At 40.3% G+C, this 13099-nt stretch overlaps 1 protein-coding gene across 17 annotated transcripts in view; it reads left to right on the forward strand.

Moving 5' to 3' along the window:
- Positions 1–13099, forward strand: part of ANKHD1 (ankyrin repeat and KH domain containing 1) — a 141466-nt gene that overhangs the window by 1045 nt on the left and 127322 nt on the right. The gene's annotated exons all lie outside the window — the stretch shown is intronic.

Below are 13099 nucleotides of genomic sequence, written 5' to 3' on the forward strand. Positions count from 1 at the left end.
GGGGGTCCTAACACTTATTCTTTTATGAGAAAAGAAGAATCCCAATCTCCCAAACAAGTGTCTGACTTGAACGTGTGTGTATGGGGGGACAATATCCATCAACATCCTATCTGGTGGCTGTAAGGGGGGGGGTTCTAAACGTGTAGTTAACACTGCTCCCTCTGGTCTAGGGAGGGAAGAAAAATCTAAGGTTTCATCTGCTTACCCCCCACTGTGGTGGAAACTGAACTCATTCCTCCTGTCACCTAATTGGAGGAAAGAGTTTCAAGGTCCTATACTATCACCTCCACCCAAGCAGATGTTTCCTAGCATCCAAAGCGTATGTCTTGCATCTCCCCAACCTCTGCACACCTTTGTAAGAGGGCAAAGGTACAGTTAACATGCTAATATTTTCTCCCTGAACCAGAATTAGAGGCCTGCAGTGGAGTGATGCTAGAACTTCTCTACAATTTTTCCTGGCTGGATGACAGGAGGGGTCCAGCACCTGTTGTCTAAGCACTTCATTGTGTATGTGTCCACTCACCCCTAGATGTGGTGAATTCTGAATTATTAGGTCTTGTCCATCTAAAATTGTGTTAACTTAATAAAAAGTACATATTTTTAGTCAAATGGATTTAGTTAAACTTGTGCAAAGGCCTGTATGGAAACCCTACTTAAACTGACCTATTTCAGAAGGCTGTAAGTGTCCACATCAGGATTACACTGGCTAAATTCTAAATTAAACTGGTGGAACTTCTGTATGTGAACAGTCTCTCAATATTTGGCTACTGTCCATAAATATGCATGTTTTTGTACATATTCAACTGAAATATGTTCCAGTGGGATTAGGGGTTGTTTGTAAAATACTTGAGTCCCCTGGCCAGTGGAGAGAGGGGAAATGCTAATTGCTTCTCTGTTGGCATGTATCAAGTCTACTCATTCACATGTCAGTGTACTTCTGTTTTGCAGCAGTGTTTACAAAACACAGGCCTAAGTGAGAACCACTCTGAGAATGTCGGCTAATTATGAAATCAAGAAAGATCTAAGACATACCTACAAAGATTCTGAAATAGTACCTTTATTCTGGTATTGGTGGCATTTTGAAATATATCCTCTTTAGGTATCTCTGTGATGCACATTAAGAGATGACTGTAGCATAGGTAGACATACCTGCACTAGCTTTACTTATTGTGGGTGCCAGTAGTATGAAAATGTGGTGGTTGGGTTTTCTGCCGGGACCAGCAACCAGAGTAAATGACTAGGATCATTGGCAGGCTTGTATTGGGTTGGGTATCCTGTGCTGAAGGCCATGCCATTATGTGATCAGTGGGAGTCGCATATGAGGGGTGGGCAAATACTGGCCTGAGGGTTGATCCAGACTGCTAGGGTTTGCCCCTGGCAGGCCTCCACACTGCTGTATTTACCTGTGCCTCTGCAGGTACTGGGGATGACAGCTCCTGTTGGCCATGGATCATGGTTCCCATCCAGTGGAAGCTGCGATTGCCCAATCCTGCAGAGGTGCAGGTAAATATAGCAGCAGTGGTCCACTAGGGGATAACCCTGGTGAGCCGCTGCTGTTTTATTGTCCACCTCTGAGCTAGATTAAAGCTAGTGTGGGTATGCCTACCCATGCTACAATCATACCTTAATTTACATGTACCTTTAGTTATTTGCTTCTCTGTCACAAGGGAAGTGGGTGTCTAATTAGTGTCTGTTAAGCACCCTTGTTGAGATCCTCTGATGAATGAGGCTACATAAAGGCAAAGTACTAATTATAGTTGATGTCTGGTTATAAACTGGTGAGGGCAAAAAAGATGAGGAGCTTTTTACAATTACTTGCTTGGAGGCTGGAGTTTGGTAAATAAGGTTTTTCTGTGAGAACAACTTTCTTGTTTAAAACATTTACAAAGGTGCTGCTAAATATATATTCAGAGATTTCCAGAATGTGTACATAGATAGGTGGCCTATTGTTTTTGCCTGAGCGTCATCCTGAATGTACTTGTTTCCTCCTGAAGTAACCTCTACCCAATACTGAGCACAGGTAACATGACAGAAGGATAAATCTTTTAACCGTGATTCCCCGCTAGATTATTATGGAACAAAGTTGACACTATTCAGGAGGAGCTGTCTCTTTAGCCATAGTCTCTGTGGGAGCATATTGGAGGCACCTGCTGTTGGGGTGTTCTGTCCCAAAGAAGCAATTATAAGATCTTGGAATGGAAAACTGCAACTTCTGAATTAGACCACTTTGAAAACTTAGCAAGTGTCTGACTTATGGTCTCAAGTCATGAATTACTACGTATTTGCTTTGAGGACTACTAGTGTTTGGAATTAGAGAGCACTTGAAGGGAGACTTCTGTTTATCCAAACAGCTTGGCTGACAGCAGAGTTTTGGATAAATGAGTTTTCTGTAACTGACTTAGGGTTTCATGTAGCTTCGGGTAACTAGGATTTTTAGATAGCTGGAATTATATTGTACATGAAATGAAAGATGGCCATATCCCCTTGATATTGGCTCTTTTTTTAGTTGGCTTCTGTAATTCTAAAAAAACTCCATATTGAAATGGCATCAATAACAAGAGTACATGCTATATTCTTGAATATTTTGTATTTGTATGATTTTTTTTATAAATAGTAGTATAACTAGAGTAGGATTAGTCAATGACAGATGAAGAAAATAACCAAATCGTCTTGGAGGTGCAGAAAATAGAATACAGCTAGTGTAAAATGGATACAGGATTGAAAAATGAATGCAATTTCACAAATGCAAGATAAATAATATTTCTTAGCTGAGATTTCAAAGTGCTTTAAAATGGAAATGTTATCCCAACATTGCAGATGAGGAAACTAGCACCGAAGGGGGAAGTGATTTGACCACAGTCACACAGCCAGTCAGTGGCAGAGCTGGAAACAAAACCCTATAGAGATGTAAAATCCCATTTAATTAACGGGTTTAAACATTGTTTAACTGGTTAACTATTAAAGAGAGGCACTTCAGCTGGAGCACTCCCCTGTTACCCAGCTGTGGACATGGGCTACTCCAGCCTAGCTGGATCAGCCCATCTGCAGCAACAGGGCCAGGCCTGCCATGAATGGGCTGCTCTGGCTGGCCAGAGCAGCCCCTGCCTGCAGTGGGCCTACCAGGGCTGGAGGAACCCTCTGCCTGTGACAGGCAGGGAGCTGCTCCAGCTTTGACAGGTTAACCATTCACATCGCTATAACCCAGACCTCCTCACTTACAGTCCATTGCCTTATTTCCTGTATTATTCTGCATCCTATGAGACAATGGAGGGGGGAGGGCCCAAACAGCTGGGGTGGGGCTCAGGAAGCCTCTAAAGTAGGAACAGTAATTGGATATAACTTCTGAGCAATATCTTTGTCCGAGTTGTTTTAAAGCAGTGTTAGACCTCAGTGGTTCAGGAACCAAATTAGTGATTAGCATTACTCAAAAGAGCTGTAGTAGTGTGTATTTATTGTTTTGTTTACTATATATCCTTCTCACAGCAAAATTACTGACCCAAGTATTATTTTTGTCAATTACAATTGGTTAATTACATAGTAAAAGCATCCTGAATAGTTATAACTTATATTGGTTAATAATTCAAGCCCACAGTTTTTTAATACCATGTGCTACAGAGAGCTGGAGAAGACACATTAAAGAGCCGTTTACAGCTCACGAGTCTCAGTTTGGGTATCACAAGACATCTTTTAAAACAGGATGGATGGGGGCAGAGAAGATAAGCACCAGAAATGGGAAAAATTGAGGAAAGAAAATAGCGAAGACGAATTTATTTTGCATCAGCACAGGCCGAGAAGCAGGACATAGGGGGAAGGAGTAGGAAACCTTAGGTATGTCTCCATTTTAGTTAGATATTAATGGCTGGCCCCTGCCAGCTGACTCAGGCTCACAAAGTTGAGTCTTGGGGCTGCTGAATTGCCATGTAGAGACTTGAGCTGGAGCGTCTAATCTCTCTCCTTCCCCTGCCCTGTAATTCAACAGCAATGTAGCCCAAGCCCCAGGGACCTGCCATGAGTGTCTCATTGCAGTGGAGCCATCAAAAAGGTTTTCTACTCTTTCTCCCAATGTCTCCACTGCAATAAGATGCTCATGGCTATTCTGTAAGCTGACTCAGTTACATGGGGCTTGGGCTAAGGGGTTGTTGAATTGCAGGGAGCCCAGAGCTCAGACTTCAGCCCAAGTGTCTACATGGCAATTCAGTAGCCAGGATCCTGAGTCAGCTGGTGCAGGCCAGCTGCAGGTTTCTAATTGCAATGAAGACCTACCCTTTGAGAACATCTGAGTTCAAAGGAATAGTATAGACAGGAGAACCATACTTCTGAAAATACTTCTGAAGCTAGTGGTTCAGATTAACTAGGGAGAAGTTAATATGGTGAGAGTTAGAGGACATTTGAGAAACTGAATGTATGACCACCAGTAAAAATACATCTAGTAAAAATTGACCAACAATTATAGGTGAATCAAGCATGACCTGTGAGAATCATATGAAGTAGAAAATCTTTTTGCTGCTACTACTGAAAAAATTCAGAGGAAATCTGTTAATTCTCCTGTACTTATAGAAGGCAGTGCAACTTTGGAAACACCAGATTGCCCACAGGTTTGGTAACAATAATGAATGTCAAAAGATTTATATATTATCTTAAATTTGGTCTGAGTTTGTGGTAGGGTTATAAAATCCTGTTTCTTTAGTTAAGTGGTTAAATGGGGGAGGGTGGGCAGGGGCTGCTTGTGACCACACATTGGGATGCTGGCTCTCAACTCATGCAGGTTTGTGGGATAGGAGTCGGCAGTCACACAGGAGGTGGAAGGAAGTTAGCTGCTCCTCTTCCCCTGCCGCTTCTCTCTTGTTTGGGCTACCTATTCTTTGGCTATAGAAGACTGTTGTGTCCAGGGCTATCCATATGTGACTCTCTTTTTACCTTTCACCAGTATTGCATTAAGCAACTTATATTTAGCTGAAGGTTGCTTTTTTTAAAGGGGAAAATTGGGCTGCAGAAATAGAAATACCAAATTAGTTAGACTATATGGTCAAAGTATTTGCAGTATTGTATGCCTCGCTGACCTATACTAAAATGAAAAAAACAAGTCTGAGGTCATTCACAATGATAAAGGGATCTTAGGCCTCAGAGTGGCATCTGACTGCAATCATATAAAATTTAAGTATGCCTCTTGTGTTCTTCCTTATGTAGTCCTGACCCTTCAGAGGAAGTTGGAGTTCACCCCTTCTGTGAAATGTCAATTATTCCATCTGCACCCTTTCTGAGAGTGGGTGGCCTACCAGCCGAATTGCCTTAGGTATACAATTTATCTGTTGCGCAATCCTCTGGATATATTTACATGAAACATAATTAAAAATCAGATCCAATCCACCTTTTACAATAAGTAGCATTTAACGTCCCTATGGAAAGCACCCCAAATCCTTCTTAATGCTTAAGGATTTCTTTAGTATGGATAAAATATAAATGATTTTAAAAAATCAAATGCGATTTTTGATCAATTTTTTAAAATGTAAATTTCATTTTTAAATACAGATTTCTTCTTAGACCCTAAGAAATGACAACCTATGTTAAATACCTTAACCTGATCATGATTAAAATATAAGAACTTAAGTGAATTAAAGGGTGCTGCTGTCTTAATTATATACTGAATCAGGGAGAAAACATCTGTAACTTGAGACCAACTCAAGCTTAAGTGCAAAAGTGTCATGTAGTGCATTATTTTGTTGATAACAGAGCCAATACTGGTACTTAAGTTAAGCAGGCTTCTCTTGTGTTCATTATTTTGTAGTCCGGATTCTTTTTAGAATTTGTAAATACTTTGAAGGACACTGGGACAGACTTCTAGAGGTATTTAGTCACCTAAAGATGTGATGCCTTCTGAGATTCTCAGCAGTGCTAAAGCTAGGAATACAGTTACCTTTTTAACCAACTTTCTACATAACAGCTAAAAATCTTAAATAAGCTTTACACTGCAGAGCCTGCAGCAAAGCCTCCCTGGGCTTGGTCCTGGGGAGAAGGCTTCCCTGCAGTCTTCGCAGCTGGCTCCCCAGGAACAAAGCAGCAGTCCCCGCTGGCCCTGCTCCTGTGAAAGCCAGCTTCTGGGCAGAGTTGAATAGATATCACTAACCAATAAACATCAGCTTATTGGTTAAACTCTACCATCCCTAGCTAAAACAGACTAAGTGCCTGTGTACTTTTGAAAATCCTAGTAGGCACTTATTTGTATCTTCAAGCACCTAAAAATACCCTTATTTCTGGCCACCATAGAACAGGTTTTCCAATGTCAGTTCACGGACTATAAATAATACTTCCTTTGTTTAATCAGTTTGCAATCTAAAACCTTTTTTGATTTTTTTTTTCTCGAGTATCTAGTATATTTAAGGTAGTTTTTATTAACAGATTGCAGATGTGGTTTTTATGCATTTTTTAATAGACTCCAATTTATACATAAAAGCAGCTTGACACATTTGAGTAAAATTAACTAGTACACAGGAAATGGTGAATGACATTTTTTAACCTAAAATAATAAAAATTACAAATCTGAATAAATGTAGCGCTCTATAATTGTTCATACTGTATTTACGTTTATCTGTCTTCCTAGTTAGCAAAAATTATCAAATTTAGTGTAAAAACTATATTTAGTTGCAAAACTTGCTTGTACCAACCAATAAGAGGAGGTATTTTCATAAAGAAAAATTAAGTACAAATCTAAAACATAAATAGAACTAATGATTTTAACTTAAGATTTCCTGCTTGCTGATGAATGACTTCACCCTTATTTCTTTTATTCATTTTACACTAAGAGGACGCTTTGGTTAAAAAATGAGTCTTGCATATGACAAGTCACTTTTCCCGTTTGACTTCAGACACTGATTATGGGGGGGGGGGAGCGGTGGCGAAGTCTTCTGACCAAAAAAGTGCCCTTCCTGGACTCATTCCCACCTCCAAAATTTTCACCTGAAGCAAGTTAGATGTAATTTCTCTTATGAGGACTACCAAGCAGGCCTCTGTGGTATCAGCTAATGTGAGAAATACTGTGTCCTAGGGAGTAAGTTCTGATTGTCCTAATACAGACATCTATATTTTCAAAAGTGATACATTGCTTCAGATATCACACAAACTTCTCTTACCTCCTGTGATTTTTTTTTTTAAATCTTGATTTACTAATGTAAATACCCATTTGTGGAATGGGGAAAGTAAACTAAATAAACTTTTAATGAGTTATACTAATCAAGTGCTTTTGTAAATATAGGAAATTTAAAGGAATCAGTTTTCAAACAAAACATGATTTTTGTAGGAGTTAAGGATATCATGTTTGATACTTCTCCATTATTATAGTCTAAATTATTAGAACAGTTGGATTCTAGTTAGATTGTTCTCAGTGTAACACATTTCTTATCTGCAAACCAGCTTTTAAAACTACACTACCTCTGATGTGTAGGAATAAATGAGCTGCAGGGAATCCTTTTGAAGTAGTTATTAAATAATGAGAAAATGGATCAAAGTACATTGATTAGTGCTTGCTCAAATTAGGGATGTTAAATATTGGTGAATTGAGTAGTTGATTAACCTCATGAATTCTTATAGGTTACTCAACTATTCTATAGTCCTTGGGGGTCAGAGGAGCCCCCTGCCACACCATGCTGCTGTCTCTGTATCAGAGGTGGTAGCACGGGGTGCCAGGTGGGAGCTGGTCCGCAACTTCAAGGGGAGCCAGTTTAAAAACCAAAGGCAGCAGCCCATCTGGTGGGGAAGAGGAGCTGAGCTCCCAGACCTGGTGCAAGCCAGGACTGACCCAAGCTGCTGGCCAGCCTGCTAAAAAATGTACTGGTGGGGAGTAGGGAGAGAGAGAATGTGTGTAGTCTATAGTATTAACCTATAAGCTTTTCTTTGTAAGTATCGACTACACTGTTACATCCCTAGCTGAAATATACTTGAACACATATAATGCTTAACAACTATAGCTTTTTGCCCTAGACACTAAGGCATTTGTGGGCAACCTGTGCCCCACATATCCTCTGTCTGCCCTCCTCCCCCACTTGCCTCTTGCGCACTGGAACCCCCCACTTGTTACTCCTCCCCCTTCCTCCCAGCACTTTCAGAACACCGTGAATCTGCTGATTCACGTTCTGTACCTGCTTCTCTCCTTCCTTCCCAGAACTTGAACAGCTGCAAACAGCTGTTTTGGGGTGCTCAAGCTCTGAGAGAGGGGGAAAGGAGCAGTATGGAGTGCAAACCAGCAGATTCATTGTGCTCTGGAAGTCTGGGGCCCCCATAAGCAAGAAGCTTAGGGAAGGAGAGCAGGCCATAGGTGGAACCTCAGTGGGCCATTGGCCATAGGTTGCCCACTGTGGGCCAGTCATGTGGCCCACAAAGAGACAGGAGGGCCACTCATCTGGGCCACTCATTAGTCTTGGTTGCCCATCGCTGAACTAAGACCTAGTCATTTGTCTAAGACCTTCCTTAGGCACAAAATTAGTCTGTTTTTCCTTTGTGGGCACTTAACTCCCATTAGGATTCATGTATTATGAATATATTTTGAGAATAGAATAGATGGCATTCAGAAGCAAGGAATCACTTAAAACTAAGGTTAAAACTTGCTCATTCTACCTGGCTGCTAATCAGTCCTGTTTTCAGTATTTTTGTTTTTATAATTCTTGAAGTAATGACTGAAATACATACCAATCTTGCAGCTTTCTTATAGGCAATTCAAAGGAGTTTTTGCACTTGTTCTGTTTTTCTGCTATCCTTATTTAACTGCCACAAAAGTATTGGATTACAGGCACATGTCCTATATTTTGAATTTGTTGCCTTTCAAGAATGTTAATTTCCTGTTTTGTGGTTAAACTTCCTCAAATCACACCATCCTACTCCAGTACTGCCTTCATCCTTAACTTTACCATAGTTGTGTTTCTAGTATTCTTGAACTATTCAGAGGTATTGATTCATTTTAAATACATATTTTGGTTTAGAGTTCAGTTGAATATCTAAGGGAGGGGGGAAAATAATGGTGAGAAATCTACTAATGTTTTATATGGAGGACTGTCTGTCCAACTATTTTTCCAGAATATCTGGCCATAGAAGTTGTGATGTTAATTTGTTAGCATATGAAATTTCAAAGCTTAGGACTTGGGATGTCTAGCTTTATATTGGAGTGAATGGAGGAATATTCCCATGCTACATTTCTGCCTTGATGTCTCAGGGATGAGTTTGCATATGCAAACATTGGCCTAAATTTTGAGAAGTGACTTGTGATTTTTGACTGTCCAGCATGATGGGGCTTGACAATATTGCCTAACCTGCAATATCTTAATTGTTGATTACTTCTGAAAACTTAAGCCAGTGTATTTTATAAATGGCTTGCATTAGTAAGTCACCTAATGTTAACTTAGATTCCAGATGACAGTACTATTTTGCATTTGGGTAGTAGTCTTTCTTAGGTGCCTGGTGACAGTCTAAATCTAGGTGTGGTTTTTTTTTGTATGCATCTACAGCATGAATTTTTGACAGACTACATTTTGAAATCAACATATTAGAGCCCAGTTTCATGATGATTTTCACTTCCTGGTGACAGCTTAATGTAGTGGAATGCTGGTGTCTTGGAGGGATTTTTCTTCCCTTAAAAGTATGTAGGTTGTGTGTGTGGTTTTTGTTTATTGGGGCAGAATTGGGTGTGTGTGCATGGTTGGTGTGGTGTGTGTGTTTGGTTTTTTTGTACAAGTGCAGCCTTAGCTCCAAATTTTCTGAGCTGGTAAACTGTGTAATGTTGAGGTAATATACACTCAAAAACGATAGGTCTTCAACCTCAGATTAACATGGGCATTCTTCTTATGTTTGTTGGAGGGTTAATCTTAGTTAAGATTACTGGGTGTTTAAATAGGGCCTCTGGTTGGTGTTGGTAAGATTCTTGAACAACCCTTTTTAAGGCTTCTAGAGGCAGTGTGTGTGCAAGTACAATAATTGCTTATCAGTTAATCAACTACTCTATTACATCCATAGTATGACCACCACCCTACTGCAAGCCTAAAAACAAACGCTTATAGATTAATGCTATAGACTACATACATTTCTCTCCTCCTTTCCCCCCCACCCCTCCCATTTGCCAGGCTTGCCAGCAGCCCAGCTCAGTCCTGGCTTATGATGGGTCCGGGACCTACCCCTGCAGCGGCTCTGCATTTAAAGTGTATTAGGAGCCAGGCAGGCAGGCAGCCCAGCTCCATTCTGGCTCGCCCCAGGTCTGGGAACTCAGGACCCCCCCCCCCTTGACGGGTTCCTGCCACCCTGCACTGCTACTTCATCAGGCAGCAGCACAGGGGAACAGGCAGCCCATCTGGTCCACTAGGGGAACTGGTTTTTAAACTGGCTTCCTTTGCAGACCAATTCCTGCCAGCATTCCATGCTGCTTCTTTCGATACAGAGGCAGTAGAACAGAGTGGCAGGGGGCTCCTCGGGAGTGAGGCCAGAGCGTATTGGCTGCCGGCCTTGCCCTGGGGACTATAGATTAGTCAACTAACCAATAAGAATTCATGAGGTTACTCAACTATTCAATTAACCAATATTTAATATCCCTAGGTCACACTCCCGAAGACTTTCAGCAGGCATTTGTGTGAGTTGGAGGGAGACAGAGGCAGATGTGTTAGGCAGTGCACTGATGAGCCTCCTACAATGCATAGTAATATGGAAAATTGGTTGCGTCCTTGTGACCTCCCATTCTCTGTTGGAACTGTGGGTACCCAGATCTATGCACCCCCAGATCTATGCACCTTCATGTGTCTCTGCCTGTATATACCTCTTGTAGTTATAAGATTTATAGGTAATGAGCATAAAAGTCCCCAGAAGAAGGTTACTGGAGTTAATAAGAGGTAGAGAAGAGCCGGGAAGTGTTGTCCCATCTCTACACTACTTTGTCTCTGGCTTTGTCTATACCACTCATGTTGCTAAGTCAAGCATTGCAAAAGCTGTTTGTCAGCACTTTTGCTGTGGCAAAGTTGTTCAATTGCCAGAGTAAACAAAACCTTAATTTAAGCTATGTCTACACTGGCATTCACTTTGTGCTTAGCCTTTCTGTTGTCCCCACATTCTTGAGCTATTCTCTTGTGCTCCTCCTTAGCAATTAGTCCATGTTTCCATAATTTGTAGGATTCTTTTTCAATTTTTCAGGCCATTAAGGAGTTCCTGGTGGTGCCATATTGGCCTCTTATTATCTTTCCAACAAATTGGGATAATTTGTAGTTATGCCTTTAATTTTGCCCCATGAAAAACTACCATCTCCCCTGAACTACTTTATCCCTTAATTCGGTTCCCTTTGGACTAGGGATTGTCAATGGTTAACTGGTAAGCCTCACCCATAATGTAACAAAATGAAGCCTTGAGAACTGTGAGCCTCTGTATTTATGGTGCAGTAATTCATGTCTAGTTCACGTATGTAGTCACAGCAGCTACTCTCCAACTATGCACTTTAATTCAACCAATCCTTTCTAGAGAAGAAATATTGGTGGTGGTAATTCTTACAAATATTTGCAACACTATTTCAAAAATACTGTTTAAAAAGAAACTTGGTAAATTAAACTTCTGAACAGAATAAAAATTAGTTGCTGTCCAGTGGGCTTAACTTTGCATAATTTATTGGATTCTTTATGAAATACAAATAATTCAAATTGTACAGTGACGTTTCTTCATGTACTTCAGTTTTATGTACAAGATAGCAAAGATTGAGAATAATTTTGTGACTAAGAGCCTCAGTCATTGACAAGGACCCTATTATGCTTGGTGCTATACAAACACACAATATGAAAATAATCCCTGCCCATATAAGTTCAGTTTTTTGGGGGTGTATATGGAAGACTCATTGTGTATGAATCCATGATATGCCCACATCTTGAATACTGTATGCAGATGTTGTTGCCCTATCTCAAAAAACGTATATTGGAACTTTAAAAGGTTCAGATAAGGGCAACAAACTTGATTATGCTTACGGACTAGTTGCCATATGAGGAGACATTAATAAGACTGGGATTTCTCAATTTGGAAAAAGATGACATGATAGAGGTCTATAAAATAATGACTGGTGTGGAGAAATTTTTTTTTCTTAAAACAAGAACAAAGGGTTACCAAATTAAATTAATAGATAGCAGTTTTAAAACAAACAAAAGGAAGTGTTCTTTTTTGTACAATGTGCAGTTACCGTGTGGAACTCCCTGTCAGAGGAAGTTGGGGAGGCCAAGACTATAACAGGATTCAAAAAAGAACTACATAACTTCATGAAGAATAGGTTAATCAATGGCTAGCCAGGATGGACAAGGATAGTTTCTCTAGCTTCTGTTTGCCAGTATTTAGGAATAGACAGGGAATGGATCACTTGATGATTACATGTTCTGTTCATTTCCTCTGGGGCAGCTGGCATTGGCCACCATCAGAAGACAGAATACTGGGCTAGATAGACCTTTGGTTTCACTCAGTATGGCCATTCTTATACTCTTAAAGAGTAAAAGGTGAAAGGTTTATGCCATCTGAAAAGACACCAGAGTCCCCTTTCCAATACAAGGCATGCATTTTATCATTTTTGTCACTTGTGAATTCTTGTTGTAAAGGTGCTGTTTCTAGGGGTCAGTTTTCTCTCCCATATCTATCTGTTAGTCTAATCTAACCGTAATTTTGCTGTATAGCTAAGAGTTCATTTGCTAGTTTAGTTAGATTGCTTTCCCTTAGCAAAATAAGCTATGCTAGCAAAAGTACTCTTGCCAGTATAACTGTGTCTATCCTCAGGCTTTTGCTGAAATTGTGTGTGTGAAATCTTCCCCTCCCACAGCTCCTGACTAATATAAATATACCAGCAAAAGTTTAGTGTAGACTTGGCTTTAGTCTGTTTGTTTCTGTCCCTTAGTTAATTGCCTTTTAAAGCAAGCTAGTATTGCTCTTTTAAAGCTGTCTTGGGTTTAAAGCCCATGTTGTTGATTAGTAACACACACCCCTGACCTGAAATAAACCCAATCTTGTTACTGACTTATGAATATCTATATAGTTGAAACAAATATTTGTGAATGCATCTGCTATAAGAGATGAGTTTGTTTGTAATTGGATCTGTAAACCTATCAGCTGCTCC

Source organism: Pelodiscus sinensis, chromosome 16 (assembly GCF_052426305.1).
Source record: "Pelodiscus sinensis isolate ZL-2025 chromosome 16, ASM5242630v1, whole genome shotgun sequence".
NCBI lineage: Eukaryota > Metazoa > Chordata > Testudines > Trionychidae > Pelodiscus > Pelodiscus sinensis.